The sequence below is a fragment of the Peromyscus maniculatus genome, chromosome 1, assembly GCF_049852395.1.
Source record: "Peromyscus maniculatus bairdii isolate BWxNUB_F1_BW_parent chromosome 1, HU_Pman_BW_mat_3.1, whole genome shotgun sequence".
Lineage (NCBI taxonomy): Eukaryota > Metazoa > Chordata > Mammalia > Rodentia > Cricetidae > Peromyscus > Peromyscus maniculatus.
The window spans coordinates 17,960,991-17,982,646 of record NC_134852.1 but is presented as its reverse complement, the minus strand read 5'-3'; the positions used below and the strand labels follow the sequence as shown (position 1 = coordinate 17,982,646).

General features: G+C 38.5%; 1 long non-coding RNA gene across 2 annotated transcripts in view; it reads left to right on the top strand.

Moving 5' to 3' along the window:
- Window positions 1-227: 227 nt before the first annotated feature.
- Window positions 228-21,656, top strand: part of LOC121825758 (uncharacterized) — a 61,831-nt gene continuing 40,402 nt past the window's right edge. The window contains exons 1-3 of one of the 2 annotated variants that reach the window (XR_013050872.1): window positions 228-390; window positions 7,797-7,919; window positions 12,319-12,374. This is a non-coding gene — a long non-coding RNA (uncharacterized LOC121825758). Of the gene's footprint in view, window positions 391-7,796; window positions 8,383-12,318; window positions 12,375-21,656 lie in introns of those variants that run through there. The other variant, XR_006068124.2, reaches the window with a different exon arrangement.

Below are 21,656 nucleotides of genomic sequence, written 5' to 3'. Positions count from 1 at the left end.
TAAGTTTTAATTACCTTGGTATTTTGGCTTCATGCTAATTTTGAGAGTGTTGAGAACATGGTGTCTCTCTTAAGCTTCCTAGTGTATCACATCATCTGTGATTCCTCCTGGATTTTGACAGCTAGTGAAGCCTTCTGTAGTCAGGGTGAATTCCACGGTGTCTGTGTGCCATGGAGACAGTAGGATATAATTTCAGAATGTTGCCATTATGACATCTTGGAAGCCAATACTGAGAGAAGTGAGCATTATGCAGTTGAATATGGAAGACTTTGAAGCTGTGGGTGGTGAAGTTGCTTTTGTTTGAAACAGAGACTGATAAATATGTGGTTACCTAAGGTGTGATTGTTGAATAGCGTCTTGGCTACAATCATGTTGAAGAAGAATATTAAGGTAAGTGGATGATAAGACACAGGTCGTACACAAGTGTCACTAGATTTGGTGCCTGATGCCTCACAAGATTGTGTGTAGAAGCATTAAACCCTGGTTAGAAATGTATTCTGTTGGTCAGTAGGCAAGGAATACCACAAAGTCACACCACACAACACACTTCACAGAAGAGATATATTGGGAGGGAAAAAGTCAAGAGGGTAGCCTCTGCTCAAGAAGAAACAGCAGATAAATGAACAGACAGTAGGGCTTATATAGAGTTTTGGGGGAGAGGTTGAAACTTTTCACATGAAGTTTTCTAAGTTGGAGATTGGTGGAAAATCATGTCCAGAGATTGGGCTTTTTACTCTCTAGAGTAGGGACAGTAGTTAGGGCAGTTAAGAGTGTTCTGTGGGTGGAAACTGGCAGTTGGAGGCCCTCAGGGGAGGAGTCTGGTCATTCTTGTGGCTTGAGGGGCTTACATTGCCCTTTTTTATTTGTTATTGATATAAAATCAGGTCAGTGTGATCATCAGACCACATCCTGCTGAATCAGGGAATCTATGCCTTTGGGTGAACTTGATCTTCATCAGTTTAGCCCCAGGAGAATCGGCCTCTGGTTCTGCAGCTGAGGACAGGCAATCGTGTAATGCCAACTGATTGCATATTGCAATAGCATAGAGGGGGAAAGAAATCTGATGCATTTTTCATTGTCTTACATCACTTTTTCATACCTTCAGATATTTCATTTGCATGCCTTAAAGCACTGTATTATATCATCAGAACCTTCTTAAGCTTTTGTATCCTCAGAATTTCACACCCTTTCTTAGACTCAGAAGTTACTTTAGCTCTCACCAATATCCTCTCTCAGTATCTTTGTAGGAACTCCAGTCCTGTAACTCGATGCCAAATCTCAGTTTCTCTTCATGAACCATTCATGTCATTTTAAAACTAATACCACCTAGGTGACTCTTATATTACGAAGTTTTACTAACAGTATGAGGTATATTCTTGTATGAGTACATGGAATGTGCAGCTTTAATAACTTATTAAACAAGAATTTTGTTTGTTTGTTTTTGTTTTTTGTTTGTTTTCTTCAAAAACCCCATTTTTATGATTTTTGTTTTCAGGAGACAAATTATACAAAAATTAGAGAAAAGAGGCATCAGGGTAAGTCCCAGTGAAGAGATGGATTGGGGAGTTAGAGGGAACTGAATTGGCCTTTGACAGCCTGATATAGAACAAATTCCATGCTCTGTTATGATAGGATATTGGTTAGAGGTCAGGGGTCTCCATATATAAAAACTATGCTGTATAGGTGTTGTCAGAAAGAAATAAAGGAAGAGATAATAAGTTTAGCTATAAAAGATTTTCAGATCATTTGTTTGTCCAGTGGCAGAAGTTGCCTTCATTGAAAATTGAGCTTGCCAATTTAGGCCATTGAAATGAACTGATACCCAGCTGTTTGCAGTAACACAATGAGGGTTTAATAAATTCCAAGTCTGTGGATAAAGTGAGGAAGGCTCACAAAGCAAACTCTGCTGGAGGGAGTTTCTGTCAGCTCCAGTTGTGAGCAGAGCCGCAAGAGAGAAGCCAGGACAGCACAGAGAAGCTGTGAGACCTCTAGCATGTAGCTAAGAGACAGGAGGAACAAGTCCCAGAGTCCCAAAAGTGCTTAAGGAAGCTGTGGGATTTGTAAGAAGCTCCTTTTAGTAGGCAAGGGAAATCACAACATATAGGAGCAGGATGGCAATAGGAGAGAGAGAACAGGTAGTTTCAAGGGAAAGATTTCATAACCAGCAGCATGTAGGTAGCTCCTATGGGTAGATGAGGAATTATATTACTAAAGAAACAGAGGAGTTTGAGGGAACAGGGTGCTAAGTGCTGTGGTAACAAGAATTTGAATCCAGGGCATCCACAATTGGACTCAGAAATATGCCAGGGAGAAATGTCCCAAATCACAGTGGAGAGGAGTTCCTTTCTATGTGATGAGGGCCTAGTAGGGTGAGAGGAATTTCTAACTGGGAGTATGGGGAATTAACTAAGGAAGAAGTGTTGTGCAGAAGATTCTTTCTTAAGGGGCCAGAGTAAAAGAGACTTCATTCCCCTGAGACTATGAAGAAAGATGGATACTGAGCCTGCAAGATATAATTGGTGACATTTGGTGAAGCTGGTAAAGCTGTCACCCAAATCTGACAATAGTGTAACAAGATGTGGGTCCCTAAAACTTCTTTGGAGTTAAGTAGGTTGCCGAGTGATCAAAAGAAGAGAGGTAGATTGCCCTGACACTGGATGTCCACTGAGGCTCCCAGTCAGAGATTGCAGTGGTCAGGCCAAGGGAACCTAGCTCCTCACTTGTCTATAGCCAGATCTAGGAGGTCAGCTGACAGGCCATCTGGGCTTTATGTCCCCATGTCACAAAGGACAAGATGACCGCGAAAAACAAATTTCCCTTCTTGATGACACTTTGGAAATGGTCCAGATGGTTTTCAAGGGTTCAGACAGACTTGGGCCCAGTGACCTTCCTGAGTGCATTTGACAGGGAATCAGAAATTCTCAGACTTTGGGAGTCCAGATAGCATGGGAAGTTGCTAGAGCCAGTCAACAGGCTTTCACTAACACCAGTTATTTTTGTTAAGATTTTTTTCATGTATGCTATGGTACACTTTAAAGGCTATGGCTAATATTTCTGCCTGTAGAGTCATGGGCCCCCTAACTGGATGTTTAATTTTGGCAGTAATAACAGCAAAACTCTGGGAGAGGCAGCATTTCCTAAGGAAATGTCTGGTGTCTTAGGATCAGATTGGTATATTATGGAGGGTCTTTTCAGGTAGTCTAGGGGTTGAGATGGGTTTTTATGTTTGTCCTGGATGACCTCTTGGATTTTTCCATAATTTACCCCTTTAAGGGTGGCCTTGTGAAGACCAGCCAGGAGGCAAATTACAAATGGATCCTGAGCCAGATGCCCTGGGGTATTGTGGTTCCATTCAAGGTTCTGGTTTTGGACTACCTCAGCCCTGACTGCTTGGATAGCCTGTCACTGAGAAGGGTGACAGGTTACCAAGGGGTGCTGTGGAGGAAGAGAAAGGACAGTGTGTAAAGATCGATAAAGGGGAGGCTACTTTAGTGTGATTGGAAATAGTGGGAGAATTATCTGCTTTGGTCCACACTGCTAGAAGGAGTTGTTTTTTCCTTGGTTGGCCCATGTCATGTGGTCATTTTGATCAAGATGAAAGGTGAAGTCACAGGACAAAATCCATCCTTTGCCTAGCACAGATGGTTGATAGCCACGTGGTTGCCTCCATACCAATAGGGGCAGAGCAGGTAAGGTGGCAGCAATCCACATGCTTCCTTTATGATTACCTATATATGGATTCTTAACCATCAACCCAGTGTTATGAGTTCTAAACTAACCCCGTTGTTACTGATTTTGTAGGGTTTTAATCATACCCAACTAGCTTACACATTTGAGGTACACAAAATTTACACAATATTTTTTACAAATCTTGAAATAAGATTTATGCCTTAGCAAAAGTTTCAGGATTAAATGAAAATCAATAGAGTATGAGATGAGTAGCAATAGTCTCTATTGGGAATAGTCTGTCCCTTTATTTTGTTTTGCTTTCCTGCCTGATATGGGAAAGAGATTTTGGAAGAAAGCTTTAAACAAGCATACTTGCTTAGATGAGTGAGAACCATACACAAACTCCAGAGCCAGATTTTAATTCAAGTGATGCAGCATAAAGAAACAGTGCAATGCTACCAAATTAAAAATGTACTTTAACCTTGGTAATACTGAATCTAGTAAGCTGAGATCAGAGATGGCTTGGAGGTAAGAAATTTTTGAGTCAGGGATGCAGACAGAGGATGACTCAGGAGGGAGCAGAGAGATACACTAGCAAGTTAAGAGTGTATGTGAAGGACATGTGCTCTGTGCACCTTGGAGCTGGTCTATTGATTTGCGTTACCTTCTGCTGTTGGGTCTGATTCCTGGCTCCCAATTTCCAATAAATGAACAGATCCATCCATAGTGCCTTGAAAGACAGGACATCCAAACAGTGTTGCAGGAAAGACTAGACTAAAACAATCGGGTCTTGGAGCAAAGAAAGAGAGATAAGAAATAGAGAAATCTCTTTCCATTTCCCTGATCATTCACAGTATTTGTAAAGGTCCAAAATATTATTAGGCCCTAAGGTGCCATTAGTCAGCCCTTTAGAATTATTATCAAAAAGGTATTGAGATAGAATTTGGCTGCAAATACATAAACTCGGGGCCCTTTATTTGGGTGTCAGGTGGAGAAGTTGGATTTTTTTTAAAAGGCATCCCAAGAGGGAATGAGAGGATATTGATGACTCATTTCCATGGGTTACAGTAGAGAAGAAAAATGTTACTAGAGACTGTAGTATTGGGCATCCCCAAGACTCAGAGCACTAAACAAGGAGCATTCAGTATGTCATCACCTCACTCAATGGGGGTCAGAGGGATAGGGTCCACTGGTAATATTCAGTACCTGGTACCAAGGCTTTACTAGAGGCCAGATAGCAAAGAGAAAAACTGAGCTCTACAAGGAGGTAGTCATCCACAGGAAAGGGTTGGGAATGAGGTCTCAAAATCCACAGGGGCCTAGATGAACTGTGGGATTATAAGAAGCTTTGAATGGAAGGTGGAATAAGAGAGAAGGAAGGATCACAATAGACTGGTTTAGCCTAAAGAAATTGCAGGATAGCAGCTCCATGTGTGGGGGGATGGGATCAGGAAAAGTAGGCTAGATATAGCCTCAAAGTCCATGATGAGTGGCACCTCCTCCTCCAAGAATACCAGAGGGGTACTGGAGACTACATGTTCCTCAAACTCATGGAAATATTTACACTGATCAAAGGAGAAACTTACCTAATTGCTGCTATTGGATGGGGTGTTGAGTAATTGATAAGCCAGGAGGTTAATCTGTTGCAGGTGGACTGGAGATGAGGGATAGGGTCCAGTGCAGCTTAGGCACTTTGGGGAATTGCAGACACTAGGAGAGACTATCCCAGGTTTCAGAACCAAATGAACACATTACAATTCAGATGTAAAGGTATTCTGGCAGTTGGGAACCAAGGAGTGCCACAAAGTTACACACACAATAAACTTCACTCAAGATATTTATTTGGAAGGAAAACATCAGGAGGGTGGCTTCCTCTGCCTGAGTGAGAGACATCAGAGAACTGAGCAGAAGTCAGGGTTTACATAGTTTCTTGGGGTGTGGCATGGGAGTGGGACTTTTAAGGGTGAAGCTTTCCAGGGTAGAGACTGGTGGGATTTCAAGTGTAGAATTGGAGCATTTTATTCAGTAGTGTGAGGGCAAGGTAGAGCTAATAAGGCAGTTAAAGTGTTCTGTTGGCAGAATCTGGCAGTTGGAGGCTCAGGGGAGGGGCCTGGCCAATAGTGGGGGTGGAGGGGCTTCCAGTAAGGAGCTGAGTCTGTTAAGAAAGAGTACAGTGGTGGCAACATAGTACCACTTAAAGTTCTGCAGCCCACAGCTTTCTGGATTCTAGCATCTGAACTTTGGGAGTCATTCACAGAAGATCATGATGATGAATAACACTGTATGAACTGGATAACCCAGGCTACTGAATGCATACCAACACAGTTTCTATTTTAACTGCCATAATATTTTTGTCCCTAGAGGCTACAGCCAGGCCACCTTTCCACTCCGATCATTGGTATTAACAGTGTTTACTTCAGGACCACATATTTTTTGGCATGCACTCTGAAACTCCTGGAAGCCTTATTAGATATGTGCAACAGAACTTCAGGGCTACTGAGGTCATGAACTGTGAAAGAGCAATCTAGCTATGATGTAGCCAGGGAATGTTTTGCCATACAACATCAGTCACTTTGTTCAGCCAGCATAGCCCCTTACTAGGTCATATCCTTAGAGCCATACATAAATGTGGCTAATATCCCTGACCAAAAATAAAGGCTTTTCTTTGCCTCAAATGGGATCATCATACAAACAACAACAACATCAAAAATTGGACACAATGTGGAGATCAAATGTATGTGTGGAGCCCAGCTAGGGTGTATGCATCTACATCACAGGTCCTGCATCTCAGGCTCAGGGACATCACAGAAGAGGGGGCAGTGCTACTGTAAGTTCCAGATGACAGAACATCTGCTGTGATGCTGGTCTATTTGAGCAATTTTAGAACATTTGAAAATATGTGACATGTTTCAAAATCAAATAATAAAATAGGATTCTATATATTAGTCTTGAAATTATAAAGAAGTTAGGAGGACTAGATATTTGTTAATTCACCCCTAAGCTCTGTCTTTTATAAGTCATGCTCTTGATATACTTCATCAACTGAATATAGAGATAAATTTATTCTGTATAGTACTATATAAACAACTACATATAATAGGGATGGTTAAATATTATTTACTACAATTTATTATGAATCTATTTATTTATTTTGTGTTCTTGGGGAAGAACAATTACATGGTGTTTACTTATTTGGATATCATAAGATAACTGGCAGAAGCCGATTGTCTCTTCCAATGTGGGTCTTGGTGGTCAAACCAAGTTTTCAGGTCTGACCGCAAGTGCCTTAATCTCTAGTTCATCATTATTAAATATTTAATATGTATGATGTTATTATATGTTACCTATATGTGTTTCTAAATCAGTCTTCTTTTCAAGAATCTAGTGCTGTAAACTTATAAGAAAGAGAATTCACATTATTGAATTTATAGTTGAGAAATAAAGTGGTTACCATTATACGATGGGACAACATATATATTATAATTTTCAGTACACAGGAATTTACTCCCATTGTTTTCTGGGCCAGTGTTGAGACAGTACATGGTGAATGAAGAGAAAACCTGTGTACCCCCATGATTAATAGGAAACAAAGAGAACGAGAGGGAGTGGCCATGTTCCTAATGTCCTCTTCAAATATACATCCTAAATGGCCCATCTAGTACTAGACTACTAGACTGTACTTGTGAATTTTCCACTATCTGCAAATAGCAATTCAGGCTAGTAATGAGACAGTTGCAAATGCTGAAGAGCTTGTACAAGGACAATCTGGAGTTCAGGGAAATCCAGATCTACACCTGTTCATTTTGATTCTGAAAGACTGGGGCAGACACAAGGCTACAATTGTCTACTATGTATGGGGAAAAAGTGGAAGGAACTTGGTTAACAACTACAAACTATGCAGTATAGCCAAATACCTACTTTAGTGGCAATGAACAATAGGAAATACTACAGTGAAATTTTTTCAGAGTTTGCTAAGACATTTGGGAGCGTTTCACAGTGTCAGGAAATCATGGGACCCATACTTAAGAAAGAGCTTCAAAAAATTAGCAATATATTCTCAAAAAACAGATTTTTTTCTTTTTAATTTTATTTCTTCCATGCTTTATTTTTTATCTTGTTTTTGACAGAGTCTCGTGTAGTCAAGATTGATCTGAAGCTTGCTATGAAGCAAAGGATGACCCTGGATATCATGCTTCTATCTTCTGACTGCTATAGGACTACAAGAATGTATCACTACACCTGTTTATGAGGTGTGAGAATTCAAATTCAGGGCTTCCTGTATGCCAAGGGAGCAGTCTCCCAACTGAGCCACATCTCCAGACTTGGCGGTGACATTTTAAACATAGAGAAAAGTGATGGAGAATAAAAGACAATAGTTCTTGTCACAGCAAGAAAATTAGTCAAGGCAAGAAAAGCCCTCACGAAAGGACAATTGCTGAGATGAGGGATCAACCATGATTTTATCTTGTATTGATTTTCACTGTGAATGTTCATTGACCATGAAACAGTGACACAATGGGGATTTTCAGAAAACAATATATTACACTGAACATATTTCCCTCATGCTCTTCAGCTTTCATTTTCTTGTTCATTCTGTTTATCCCCTTTCTTTCCCTTGACAGATTTTCTCATGTCTTTATTCAGTGTATATGCATCCATAATTTTAAGTAATTGTATAAGTTCTATGAACCATAAACAAGAGAATTTGTATAAGTGCTTTTCCTTCTTGTTCTTTTTTTCTTGTCTGTATTATTTCTTTCCTTTCTACTTATTATTTTGCTAGATTGATTGTTTATTTTGGTGGGAAACAGAGACTCTATTCATAGTGATGCCTGTCCTGGGAATCACTGCATAGACCAAATGACCCAGAACTCAGAGATCTAACTGCCTTGCCTCTTTAGTGCTTGGAAAAAGTATGAGACACAATAACAGGCCTAAAATTTTTTTGTATGACTCTATTCACTTAATATAATTCCCTCATTTTTTATGACTGGCTTCATACACTTAATATAATTATCTCTTCGTTTACATTTTCGTAAAAGCAACACAACTTTCTCAAAGTCATTGATAGAAAGAAAATTTTATTACATGTGTATATATGTGTCTCTCTCTCTCTATATATATATCGATAAGGGCTACATAAAAAATGAAATGTTTCTCCTTAAGGAAAGGAAAAATGACTAGGGCTATAAAACCAAGCCAACTACAAGAACTAGTGAACTTTGAATTTTAGAGAAGAATCTCCTACTTTCACTTTGCTAAACCAGCAGGATACCTAATCACATTGCAAATATTTATCATTAAACAGGAAATAAGTACTGGTCTCATCCCCTGCCAAAGAAATGTGGCTTGCAAGGGATGGCAAGCATTACAGAGACCTACTGCAGACCAAATTGCTGAGAACAAATGACCTTGTGGTGCTCAACCTCGTCTGATATATCTAAACACAAATGCACTAAAGGCTCAGGTATCATAGTGAAAGAGATGTTGAATAGATTGCAAGAGCCAGAGGAACAGGAAGTTTACTGTGAGAATTCATGTCCTACAGATGTCAGAGAGGCTAAACCCTTGAAGTCTCATCAATGTGGCTTTCTAAACAAGACCTGAACAATAACAAGATATTGATAGACATGCTAACATGGAAGGGCTGAATCTCATGACGCCTTACCCATAGACAGAAAACTATAGACAACTAGGGAATGCTGAAATTGGGAGAAATAGTCTCACCCAGGGAAAAGCCTCCCAATTGATCATTAATTACCAAATCATTGGCACTGAAATTGTATTGAGATGAGTAACACCATGGACTAAGCAGGTTGTATTTACATAAGGAGGACATTTATGTATGTGTGCTTTAGTATGATTGGGGTAAGTGACTATATTTAAAGAATAGAATCCATAAATTTGAATGGCATTATGGGGTTTATAGGGAATTGTTAGAGGTAGGAATGAGAAGTGGAAATGCTATACTTATGTTTAATTTTCAAAAGTAAAGAACATTTCATAGAATTAAAAAATGGTTGTTTCACAAGGTCAACATTTTTCATTTTCTCAGAATATTTTCATGCTATTAATGTTAAAATTAATTTGTACTATATTTTATTAAGTGTTTTAATCATCTCCAATGATAATTGTGACATCATGTTTTCCCCTTTGCTCCCAAATCTTTAGTTGTTTTCCTCAGATTTGAGTCTCTATGTGACCCTCCAAAGTACTCTAAAATTGTGCAGGTCAGGTGTTGAAAATTAGAAGTACATTAAGGACATCCAAGAACAATGTCATTAACCTGTAATATGTAGGGGTATATTGTCCCTAGATGGATAGATCCTGTCAATAATGATGCAATATACTTATGTCACAGTACATGGAGAAATCAAGGTGGAAACTCCATCTGTACTGGATGGTTTTCACACTGCTAGAGGTAATAAAATAATTATGTAAATATCAACCATGAGAGCAATCCCCACATCAAGTCCTGTGTAATACTGTCATAAACATCATTGTATATTATACTGATTCATAACTGTATTGAAGACCTAGTTCACAAGATGACAGAGTTGCATGTCCCCATCATTATGCACAAGAATATGAGTCTAGAGAATATAGAGATCTTGGGGAAGAACATAATACTAATATTCAGCTAAGTTCACAGAGCAATAAAATGCACTCTAAACTCTTATTTGTGGTGATATATTGTATACCCCAATAAAGCTTAACTGGGGATCAAATGATAGAACCAGCCACTAGATTAGTTTTAGAGGTCAGCCAGTGGTGGCACATCCACCTAATCCTGTAACTTGGGAGGCAAATATGCTTCTGGATCTCTGTGAGTTCAAGGCCACACTGGAAACAGAGCCAGGTAGTGCTAGAACATACCTTTAATACCAGGACTGTGAAGCACACACACCTTTAATTCCAGGAATTGATGTCTGGGCAGAAAAGTTCTATAAGGCATGAGAAAATAGGAACTGACTCTCTTGAGGCTGAAGATTTCATATAGGTAATCTAATGACTGGCTCTTCTGCTTCTCTGTTCTTTCAGCTTTCACCTCAATATCTGGCTCTAGAGTTTTTATTATAAGACCTTTTAGCTTCATTTTACATCTATTTTTATTCTGGGGGTTAGGTCTATCCCTCAACTCTCATCAGAGAAGTTTTGTTTTGCACTCTATGGTGATTAACAGAGAACCCCACTACCATTCAAGGTGCTGAGAATAAGAGGCTCTGGATGGTCCTTCTAAAAATGGGACATCTATAGGACAGCTCTTTTGCCCAAGATTAGTAGATCATAATTGATGATGAGACAGAAAGAATATATGAATAAGAGGTTGTAGATGATTTCAAGGAAATAGGTCTTGTTTAGACTAAACAGGACACTTACGCATGGGAATTTACTCTCTAGAACAGTTCACACAAAACCTACACAAGATTTAGAATACAAAATCCAAGCAGAGTAGATGTATTAGGAAGTCCAACTCCTAGCCAAAGAACTGATATGAATTTCTGGCTTCAGAAAGAGGAAATGCTGGATAACTTAATTTTTTCAGAGAGAGAGGCTAACATTGCTTTCATATATGCCCCTGCTCTAATAGATAGGCATCACTAAGTATAGACTCTGCTTTCCTTCCTTTCTCCTTCCCTTCCTTTCTTTTCTTCTTTCTTTCATCTTTTCTTAACAAAGCACATTGGATTTGGAGAGAATACTGATGTGAGATAAGAAGGGAATTGGAAAGGAGATAATAGTGTGTAGTTTTGACATAACCATATTAGCATGAATAAAATGCTCAAACACTTAAATATTAAATGTTATAAGCTAAATAAAGAAAACCAAGTTGATTTCTGTTGAAAGAAATTAGAAAAGCCTGGATCCAATGGGACATAGAAACTTCTCTAATGTACACACAAATCTCACCTCAGAGTTTTTATCACCTTCAGTGGGACCATGGTCAGCATTCAGGCATCACAAAATCTCAATGCATCTTCAAAACACCTTGTCTCTTTGGAGATATTCACAGGAAACTCTCAAGTATCTTTGTTAATTAGCAACTGGAAAAGTTTCATGAATTATTTTGTCGCCCAAAGACAGCACTGTCGTTGCTACTGCAGATGAAATGAAAATTGCAGTTCTGGAGGGAGGTGAGGTCACCGAGTCACAAGAGCTCTACCTCAGGCCTGAGATGACTCTCATATGGCACTAGTTATTAATAATTCTAGATCTACCCAATGAACTCATCTCCCTTCTGAGGCAAGAAGCCAGGTAGGTACTTCATGTTTCAGTCTGAACAACAGAACCAGCAAAGAGAGGCCTGTGAAATTGCTCATGTCTAACAATGGGAATCTCATGTAGGAACAGAACCTTGGAACTGAGAGAGAAGGTATAAGAATAATTCCATAGCTAAGAACAGAGTGAGAAAAATAGAAGTGTTCATAAATTTTTGCCAGTCACTGTTGGTTTTGACTATAAATGCCCCCCTTAGAGTAACAGTAACACCAGGATAATGAAGTCTGTCTGTGAAGGAGCTGAATTATTGTGTTAAAAAGTCAAAGTGATAATTAACTTTACCTTACATGATGTGTAGAATATTTTTGCAGTGTGATTGCTAGAGTTGAACTTACCAAAGTTTATAATTGTATTTTTCCATCCTCCTAGATGTGACAGTGTAGGTCCATTGGCATCATCTTCCTGGCAAAGTTCATGGCCTCTTGGTAAGTACAATATGGAAGTAGAGCTTTAAACATCTTCAAGTGATGTTGAGTTTTCACATGAGTCTGTTGGACAGTGGGTATCCTAAATGATGTCCTATTTCCTACATGAATGATCAACAGTTAGAATGGTGAATTCACAATTGAAGAATGTGTTTATTGTATTGTTTTGATAACATGTCAGTGAAATCACACTCAAGTAAGCAGCACAGTTGCAAATATAAAATAATGTTGTTTTTTGGGGGGATCAAGGTCTTAAACTGTGATTCCATGAGGTTTGGTAAAGTCACCAGCTGACATTTACCCAACAACCTAAACCCAAACTCAATTCCTTCCACCTTCCATCCTTCCTTCTTTTCTACATCCTTCCTTCTTTCTCTCCTCCATGCTCCCTTGTTTCTTTCTCTCTGTTTCTTTCTTTATTTTGTATGACAAAGGTTTCAACAAAAGAAACAAAAATCATAACCATATATTTCATGGGAATTGCACAAGTAAAGTACATCTTGCAACACAGTGGGTATATTAAACACAAAACTATAAGAATTCCAAAAGTTTCTAGCATGACAATTAGGATGTTTGGCCAGGTGGCCTTGGAATACTTCAGAGATCTATTCAGAGGGCCTGATCCAGTTGGGGGCCCCTCAGCCTTTGGTTCATAGTTCATGTGTTTCCATTCATTTAGCTATTTGTTCATGCGCTTTATCCAACCTTGGTTTCAACAACTCTCGCTCATATAAACCCTTCTCTTACTCACTAATTGGACTCCCAGAGCTCCACCTGGGGCCTAGTGGTGGATCTCTGCATCCAGTTTCCTCAGTGCTTGGATGGGGTTTCTGGCATCACTATTAGGGTGTTTGGCCATCCCATCACCAGAGTACGTCAGTTCCAGCTGTCTCTCGACCTTTGCCAGCAGTCTTTTGTGGGGGTATCTTTGTGGATTTCTGTGGGCCTCTCTAGTACTCAATGACTGAGGGAATAGGATGCAGAGATCCATGGTCAGGACCCAGGTGGAGCTCCAGGAGTCCAATTGGTGAGAAAGAGGAGGGTGTATATGAGCGAGAATTGTTGAGACCAAGGTTGGAAAAAGCACAGAGACAAATATACAAACAAAAGGAAACACATGAACTATGAACCAATAGCTGAGTAGCCCCCAATTGGATCAGGCCCTCCATATAAAATAAGACAGTTGATTAGCTTGATCTGCTTGGGAGGCATCCAGACAGTGGGACCGGGTCCTGTCCTCGGTGCATGAACTGGCAGTTTGGAACCTGGGGCTTATACAGGGACACTGGGCCTAGCCTGAGAGGAGGGGACTGGACCTTCCTGGAATGAATCTACCAGGTTGAACTCAATCCTCGGGGGAGTCTTTGCTCTGGAGGAGATGGGAATGGGGGGTGAGCTGGGGGGAAGTCAGGGGGGTTGGGCAGTGGGAGGGGTTGGAGGGGTGGGAGGGGAGAGAACAAGGGAATCCGTGACTAATAAGTAAAATTTAAATTTAATAAATAAATTTAAAAAATGAAAAAAAAGAATCTCAAAAGTTACCTTGATTTAACCAACCCAATCCAGATGTATGCTGCAGTGATGCAGTGATCAGTCATCAGAGGTTAGAACATTTTACTTGTGTTAGGCTGTCATAAATGGAGTCCTATATCAGTAACTCTTACATATTTTGAGGATTTTATTGGTCTATATATTTTTGTGTATATGCATTTTCTACCTCAGAACTGGGATCTGGAATTCTCTCATTAGAAATGACATAAAGTTGTTTGCTATGAAAAATCTTGACGGTAACTCACAGAAATCTAGATAGAAGGAACACATCCTATGGTGATATTTTATTTGTTTGAAAATGTTATTTTATTTTTATGTTATGAAATAAAGTTGCCTGGGTGTCAGAGCTAAAAACCAGCCATTTAGCAGAAGTCTGGTGGTTGTGACTCATGCCCTTTAATCTGATCACATGATAGGCATCTCTATGTGCTCAAGGACACAGCCAAGAGGTGACCTTGAACCTTTAATCTCAGTACAAACTGTAGAGACTTGAAGGTCTGTATAGATAGACAATGATGAGGAAATCATGTGGTTGGATTTAAAACCAATGAGAAGCTGGATTCACAAGACAATAAAAAGATGGATCACACAGAAAATGTCACTTTTTCAGGGGAAGGATGGCAGTGACTGGTAAGCAAAAGGCTTCATTAATAATCTGATCTTTTGGGCTTTTAACTCTGCATTAAACTCTATGTTTCTTATTTAATAAGATCGTTTAGAATTTCATCGATAACATCCATTATAGAATTACTTTTGTATCATCCAGTAATATTTGCTTCAGCAAGACCATTTAAAGGGCTGATATTTATTTATTTCACCTTATTATGAAAATCTTTATAAGAACTCTGATTTTGAGAAATGAGGAAGGGTATTGTGCTAATTTTTACAGTGGGTGTGATTTAGATCCTCATTGTCCACTGTTATAGGTGGTGGTATTTGGGATGGCCATGCAACCATAAAATATTGTATTCACTGTCTTTTGACTTTGAATGTGTTAATTTAGCTGCTTTTTCTTGCACTTAGGATCATGTTTTTCTTTGTCCAATAATGACTTCTCTTCCTTTGGTTTTCTTTGAAGCTTCCTTTTCTTCAGTCATCTGGAACTGAGCAATTTCCACAAACTTATCTTGCAATTTCCAGTAAATTTCACCATCCTATCATTCCTGATCCCTGGGCGTCTGTCATGCTATAGCAAAGAGAGCTTATCTGATCACTCTTGGTTCCATTCCTCCATCCTCTCCATAGTTAACTGCTGCATCCAGAGAACTCTAGGATGTATGTTTCCTTTTCTTCTTCCCATAAACCTCCCTTTGTGCAACAGACTCACTAGTTCCTTTATTGTTCTCGTCTGAATACCTCGTGAAAGCCTCAGTTGCCTGCTTCTCCTGATTTCCTGAGCAGTTTCTCAATCTGTACTTCATGATCATTGTAGCACTTCTGGAACTGAATTTGGGTCTTTATAGCTTCTTCTTGCAATTCCTTACACACCTGCAGATGATATTGGTCCAAAAGTTCTACTGAATATCTGATACCAAATGCTGCCCAAATTCTTAACTGTAGGATGTTAGCCATGGTGTCATCCTCCATGTCATCACTTTGTTCACACTATGGACCCATCAAGGCAAACTTAGGTGACTGTGTCTGGCCTCTGCTACATGTTAACCAATGTGTATACCAGTAATGCTGGTCAGAAAGAGCTATCTATGTTGACCAGGCAGTGATGAAAGAAAATGTACCAAGCCTGGAATTGGTATGTACAGTTTTATTTTGCACATATCAATTAATTAATCATGGCCTGTCACAGGGTATGTGATGCAGTTCTGCATGTAAAAGCTTCTGTGATTTTTACTGGATGATTTAAAATGCTAACTTCCGTTTTTAGTTATTCTTAAAACTGGGATTAATGGAGCCTGGGGATAATTCCCCTTCCGTATTAGCATTCTGTTGGTGTGATATTTAGGTCTTGTTTAGCCAGTCATGTTGAGACTTCAAGTGTGTTGCTTCCCTGACCTTCCTAGGAGATGCATTCTCACAGCCAATATGTGTTCCACTGATGCTTATAGTCTTCCTGCTTCTCTATGACAGTGCTACCTGAGCCCTGAGTGCAGAAATTATAGATGGATCAATATATGCTTGGCACCACAAAACCAATTGTTCTTGCGTTTTGATCAGTTGTGTGTTTTTTGTAATGGTCTCCTCTTTTTGTAAAAGATTTTTCTTCTCTGATGCATAAGAGTTAATGGTAATGAAGGATTGCTGAGGATAGGAGGAAAAAGTCTTCCTCAGGGAAAATAACCAAATCCAGTAGGAACTAGTCAACACTGAAATCATGTACATACAAGTATCAAATGCAGCAAATGCAGATTGAGAAGAATGTGTGTGTGTGTGTGTGTGTGTGTGTGTGTGTGTGTGTGTGTGTGTGTGTGTGTGTGTGTAGAGACATGTATAAATATAGACTGTTTGATTACTGGCATATAGAGTTTCTGTTTTCAGCATTTGCTACCTTCACTTTGTATAAATTTTTATTTCTTTGGCTTGTGTTTTTATTTTCTCTTTTTTATTAGCTTACACAATAACAAGTTTCCTTCAAGCATTTTAACACTTAGTGTTCTGATTTTCACAAACCCTCTACTTTCCCCATTTCCCTGGACTCATTCTAGCTAACACTGTCCTCCTTTCCCTCAGGAAACAATATTTTGTCATTATTCATTGTAACCTGACCAATAGCCTGATCATCATCTGAAGAAAATTGAGCCAAATCAAAGAATGGTGTTCTGGAGTCTGGCAATAAGACTAATTATCTTTTCACAAAGTATAACAAGGATTCTAGGAAATTTATTTTATTTTTACTATCCAGTCATTTAATATAGAGAATGCTCATAACATTCACAGGTTTGATTCTAATGTACATAATGGATGCCAACACCTTGTTCATTCTCTCTTCAGGGGGGAACCTACAAAATGGAAGCTTTAGGGTTAAAGCAGTTACAGGATGATTATATATGCAGGCTCCTTTTCTACACTCAAATTATTGGCACCACCTGCCTCTTGAATGTCTTCCAGGTCATGATCAGCAGTACCAGGATATGCTGGTAGAAGAATCATAAAGTTTACCCTGCAGCATATGTTGGCTGCTCCATTTACCTCCTCTAGGTCTTGTTCTGTAGCAGGGAGTTTTCCTGTGTCCCACCCAGTCCCACAGCCACTTAGACCCGAATAAACACACAGAGGAACAAATTATATTAGCTAGTACTTTCATCTTAATTTAATCAATTCCTATTATGTATATGTTGACACATAGCTATGTCATAACCAGTCTGCTGTCATCTTGTTGTTCCTTGGGTGGTAGCTCACAACATCTTCCCCACTCTCCTTCCTTCTCTTCCCTCTCCATCTCAAATGTACTGCCTAACTTTATTCTGCCTTTCCTGATTAATTTGTATCCATATAGCTTGTGGGGACTCCAGAAATAAGTTTTTGTTGTGCACCATGAGAAAGGATCTTTCAGATCTTTTATGATATATTCTCTTACTTTTGGGATAACAGTTGTGGATCTCTCCCTAAAAGTTACTGCAGGCTCTTTACCAGTACTCATTATCTTTCCATGAATAGACATTTCCCTCATTAATTAAAGGTACTACAATTTCAGATGGGTCCATTTGTGTCAACTGGTGAAGTCTTAATTTACCTTTTAGAATCAAATCAGGGATGTTTTCTACAGAGGCCTTTAACTTCTTTCTTGATTTATATGGTAGAAATATCCATTCCAATATAATATCTTCTCTCTGCATCAAAACATTGTGGGGGAGTGTCAAAAAGGGAGTATGACCAGAATACAGTTACATTCTGGATTCACATCATCCACATGTGCCTGTCATAATTTTTCTTCTACTAGAGGCAATTCCTTTACAGGTTCAGTTTATAATTCTGTTGGACTGTTTAAATCCTCATTGCTATATAGGCTTTTGGCCAATTTTACTACTCCATCTTTACACATTCCATGATGGTTTGTAAGCTGGTAATTCTTCCTAAAAATTTATGAAAACAATTAAGAGTCTGCAACCTGCCAGGCGGTGGTGGCACACTCTTTTAATCCCAGCACTTGGGAGGCAGAGACAGGCAGATCTTTGTAAGTTCAAGGCCAGCCTCATCTATGCAGTGAGTAGCAGGAAAGGCCCAAAGCTGCACAGAGAAACCCAGTCTCAAAAAAAGGGGAGAATAAAACAGTGTCTGCAATCTATCTCTCATGAGTTGTATCTTTTGGGGTCTAATTTTTTTGTACATCTATCTTATCCTAAATAATTAGTAGAATTGCTTCTTTGTAGTTTTTCAGGAGCAATTTGTCCCTAGTTAAGAAAAATTTTTTACTTCTTCAAACATGTTTACCAGGTACCTAACTTTGGATTAGCTAATAAATATCCACATAATGGTAGATTTTAGATTGTGGAAATTTTGCATGAATTATTTTTACATTTTTTTGTACAAAATATTGACATGGGATAGGGCTATTTAACATTCCCTGTGGGAAGACTTTCCATTGATATCTCTTGACTGGCTGGGAATTATTATAAATAGATAATATAAAGGAAAATTTTTCTCTATTCTTTTCTTGTAGCAGTACGGTGATGAAACAATCTTTTAAGACAATAAGAATCATAAGCCATTTTTGGGTTAACAGAGAGGGCAAGAAATCCCATTCTCTGTGGGACCATAGGCTGGAATACTTTATTTATGTCTTTCAGATTTGTCAGTATTCTCCATTTACCAGATTTCTTTTTAATAACAAATACAGGAAAATTCCAATGGTTGGATGATTCTTCAATGTGTTGAACATATAACTGTTCTTGAACAATCTGTTCTAAAGCTTGTAGTTTCTCTTCTATTATAGGCTATTGTCCAACCAAAATAATTTTGTCAGTAAGCCATTTTCAAAGTAGGGCCATTGATACTTCTTAGAGTTCAATGGCGGTTGTGCTATTTATGTACAGCCTGAATGGTTGGTGGTTGTTTTATATAGCATCTTATCATTATTCCTCAGATTGTGAATTGGTCTATATCTCACTTTTGAGATTGGAAGAATTTTCATCTGGGTATTCCACTATTGGAACAGATCTCGACCACAAAAATTCACTGCTACATTTGCCACGTACAGCTTAAGCCTTCCTCTCTGTCTTTCTGGCCCTATGCATTCAACCCATCTCAAAATTTGGTTTACCAGAAATAGGGTGCCAAACCCCAGAAATTAGGCATTTACCTCTAGGAGAGACCAATCTAAAGTGCTGTATGGCATAGGAAACATGTATGCTTATCCAAGATAGTTTGTACCTTTAAATCAGTGAAATGGTCCTCACCAAGAATTTGCTCTTGGGAGATCTCAAAACCTCTGATCTCACCTTGCTGTTCAAGGGCCTTAGTTTCTTCTTTCAACAAGATTTTCCATTGTAACTGCTGGCTATATTCTACCACAGCTGAGATAAACTGATTCCAGTCATCTGGTTTAATGCTATTTCTAGAAACCCATGTATTTAACATGTATTTTACATATGTTGAATGTATTCCATAGGTGACTATCACTTCCTTATTATTTTTTTAAATCTCTCATATGAATATGTTGCCAGATATATTGTATATGTTCTCCAGGATGAGTATTATCTGCTGGCTCTCAGGGATGATGAGAGAATAAGCCATTTTATTAGAGCCACCTGTTTGTATAGCTTTGCCCTTCTACTTAAAAGTTTATTAGTCCTCCTGAGAAACTCCTCCAGAGTTTAAAATCGATTACCTACCTATTACATTGTTTGAAGACCCTCGGTTGTAAAGGATTGTAGAGATTTCATGAACTCATATATTTTTTCTGTTCTTCAGAAACATATGATTCCACATACATTATTCCATCAATTATCAATGATCTTTCATTCTTATAAATTATCTGAATGGCATTAAGATGCCTCTGAAGAAGCTTTGTTCTATCCATTAAGTATTAATATTTATTATCAGTCATTTGAGCTTCTCTGTTAAGCTCTGTAGCCCATTTTTGAATTGGATTGTTCAGTATTTTGAAGTATACCTTTTTGAGTTCTTTATATATTCTGCATATCAGCCCTCCTTCAGATGTGGGGTTGGTAAAAATCTTTTCCCATTCTGTAGGCTGTTCTTTTGCCTTGTTGACTGTGTCCTTTGCCCTACTAAAGCTTCTCAGTTTGAAGAGATCCCATTTATCAATTGTTTCTCTCAGTGTCGGTGCTACAGGTGATATATTTAGGAAGTAGTCCGCTGTTCCAATGCGTTCAAGACTACTTTCTACTTTCTCTTCTATCAAGTTCAGTGTAACTGGATTTATGTTCAGTTCTTTGATTCATTTGGACTTATGTTTTGTGCATGGTGACAGCTATGGCTCTATTTGCATTCTTCTGCATGTTGACATCTAGTTATGCCAGCACCATTTGTTGAAGATGCTTTTTCCCCATGGTGCAGTTTTGTCTTCTTTCTCAAAATTCATTAGTTCATAGGTTTGTAGATTAATGCCAGGGTTTTCAATTTGATTCCATTGGTCCATGTGTTGGTTTTTATACCTGTACCAAGGTGTTTTTATTGCTATAGCTCTCTAATAGAGCTTGAGTTCAGGGATCATGATGCCTCCAGAGGTTTCTTTTGTTTTTCCATATAAAGTTAAGTATTGTTCTTTCCAAGTCTGTGAAAAATTGTGATGGTATTTTCATGAGGATTGCATTGAATCTGTATATACTTTTGATAAGATCGCCATTTGTACTGTGTTAATTCTACCTGTCCATGAGCATGGGAGAGCTTTCCATTTTCTGATATCTTCTTTGATTTCTTTCTTCAGAGACTTAAACTTTTTATCATTTAGGTCTTTAACTTGCTTAGTTAGAGTTACCCCAAAGTATTTTATATTATTTGTGGCTATTGTAAATGGTAATGTTTCTCTGATTTCTTTCTCAGCCCATTTATCATTTGTATATAGAAGGGCTACTGATTTTTTTGAGTTAATCTTTTATCCTGCCACTGTACTGAAGGAGTTTATCTGCTGTAAGTAGCTCAACCATATCTGAATGGAATGGCAGAAATCATCTTTTTAAAACAAAATAGGGGGAGATGTCTCCGGGCTTCCATCATGCAAGAGTTCCCTCGTCAAATTTATGTTTTCTTTAAGTATACTATCATGTCATAGAATATAGTGAAAATTTGACTTTTTTCTTTTCCAGTTTGTATACACGTCATGTCCCTTTGTTGTCTTATTGCTCTAGTTTGACCTTCAAGTATTATGTAGAATAATTATGGGGAGACTGAAGAGCCTTGGCTTGTTCCTGATTTTAGTGGAATCTCTTTGATTTTCTCTCCATTTAATATGATGCTGGCTGTCAGCTTGCTATAAATTACCTTTATTATGTTTATTATGAATGGGTTTTGGACTTTGTCTAAGGATTTTTCAGCAACTAATGGCATGATCTTGTGTTTTTATTTCTTTCAGTTTGTTTATATGGTATATTACATTGATAGATTTTTTGTATGTTGAACCATCCTTGCATCCCTGGGATGAAGCCTACTTGGTTGTGGTGGATAATTTCTTTTGATGTGTTCCTGGATTCGGTTAGCCAGTATTTTATTGAGCATTTTTGCATCAATGTTCATGAGGAAGATTGGTCTGTAATTCTCTTTCCTTGTTGCATCTTTGTGTGGTTTGAGTATCAGAGTAACTGTAGCCTCATAAAAAGA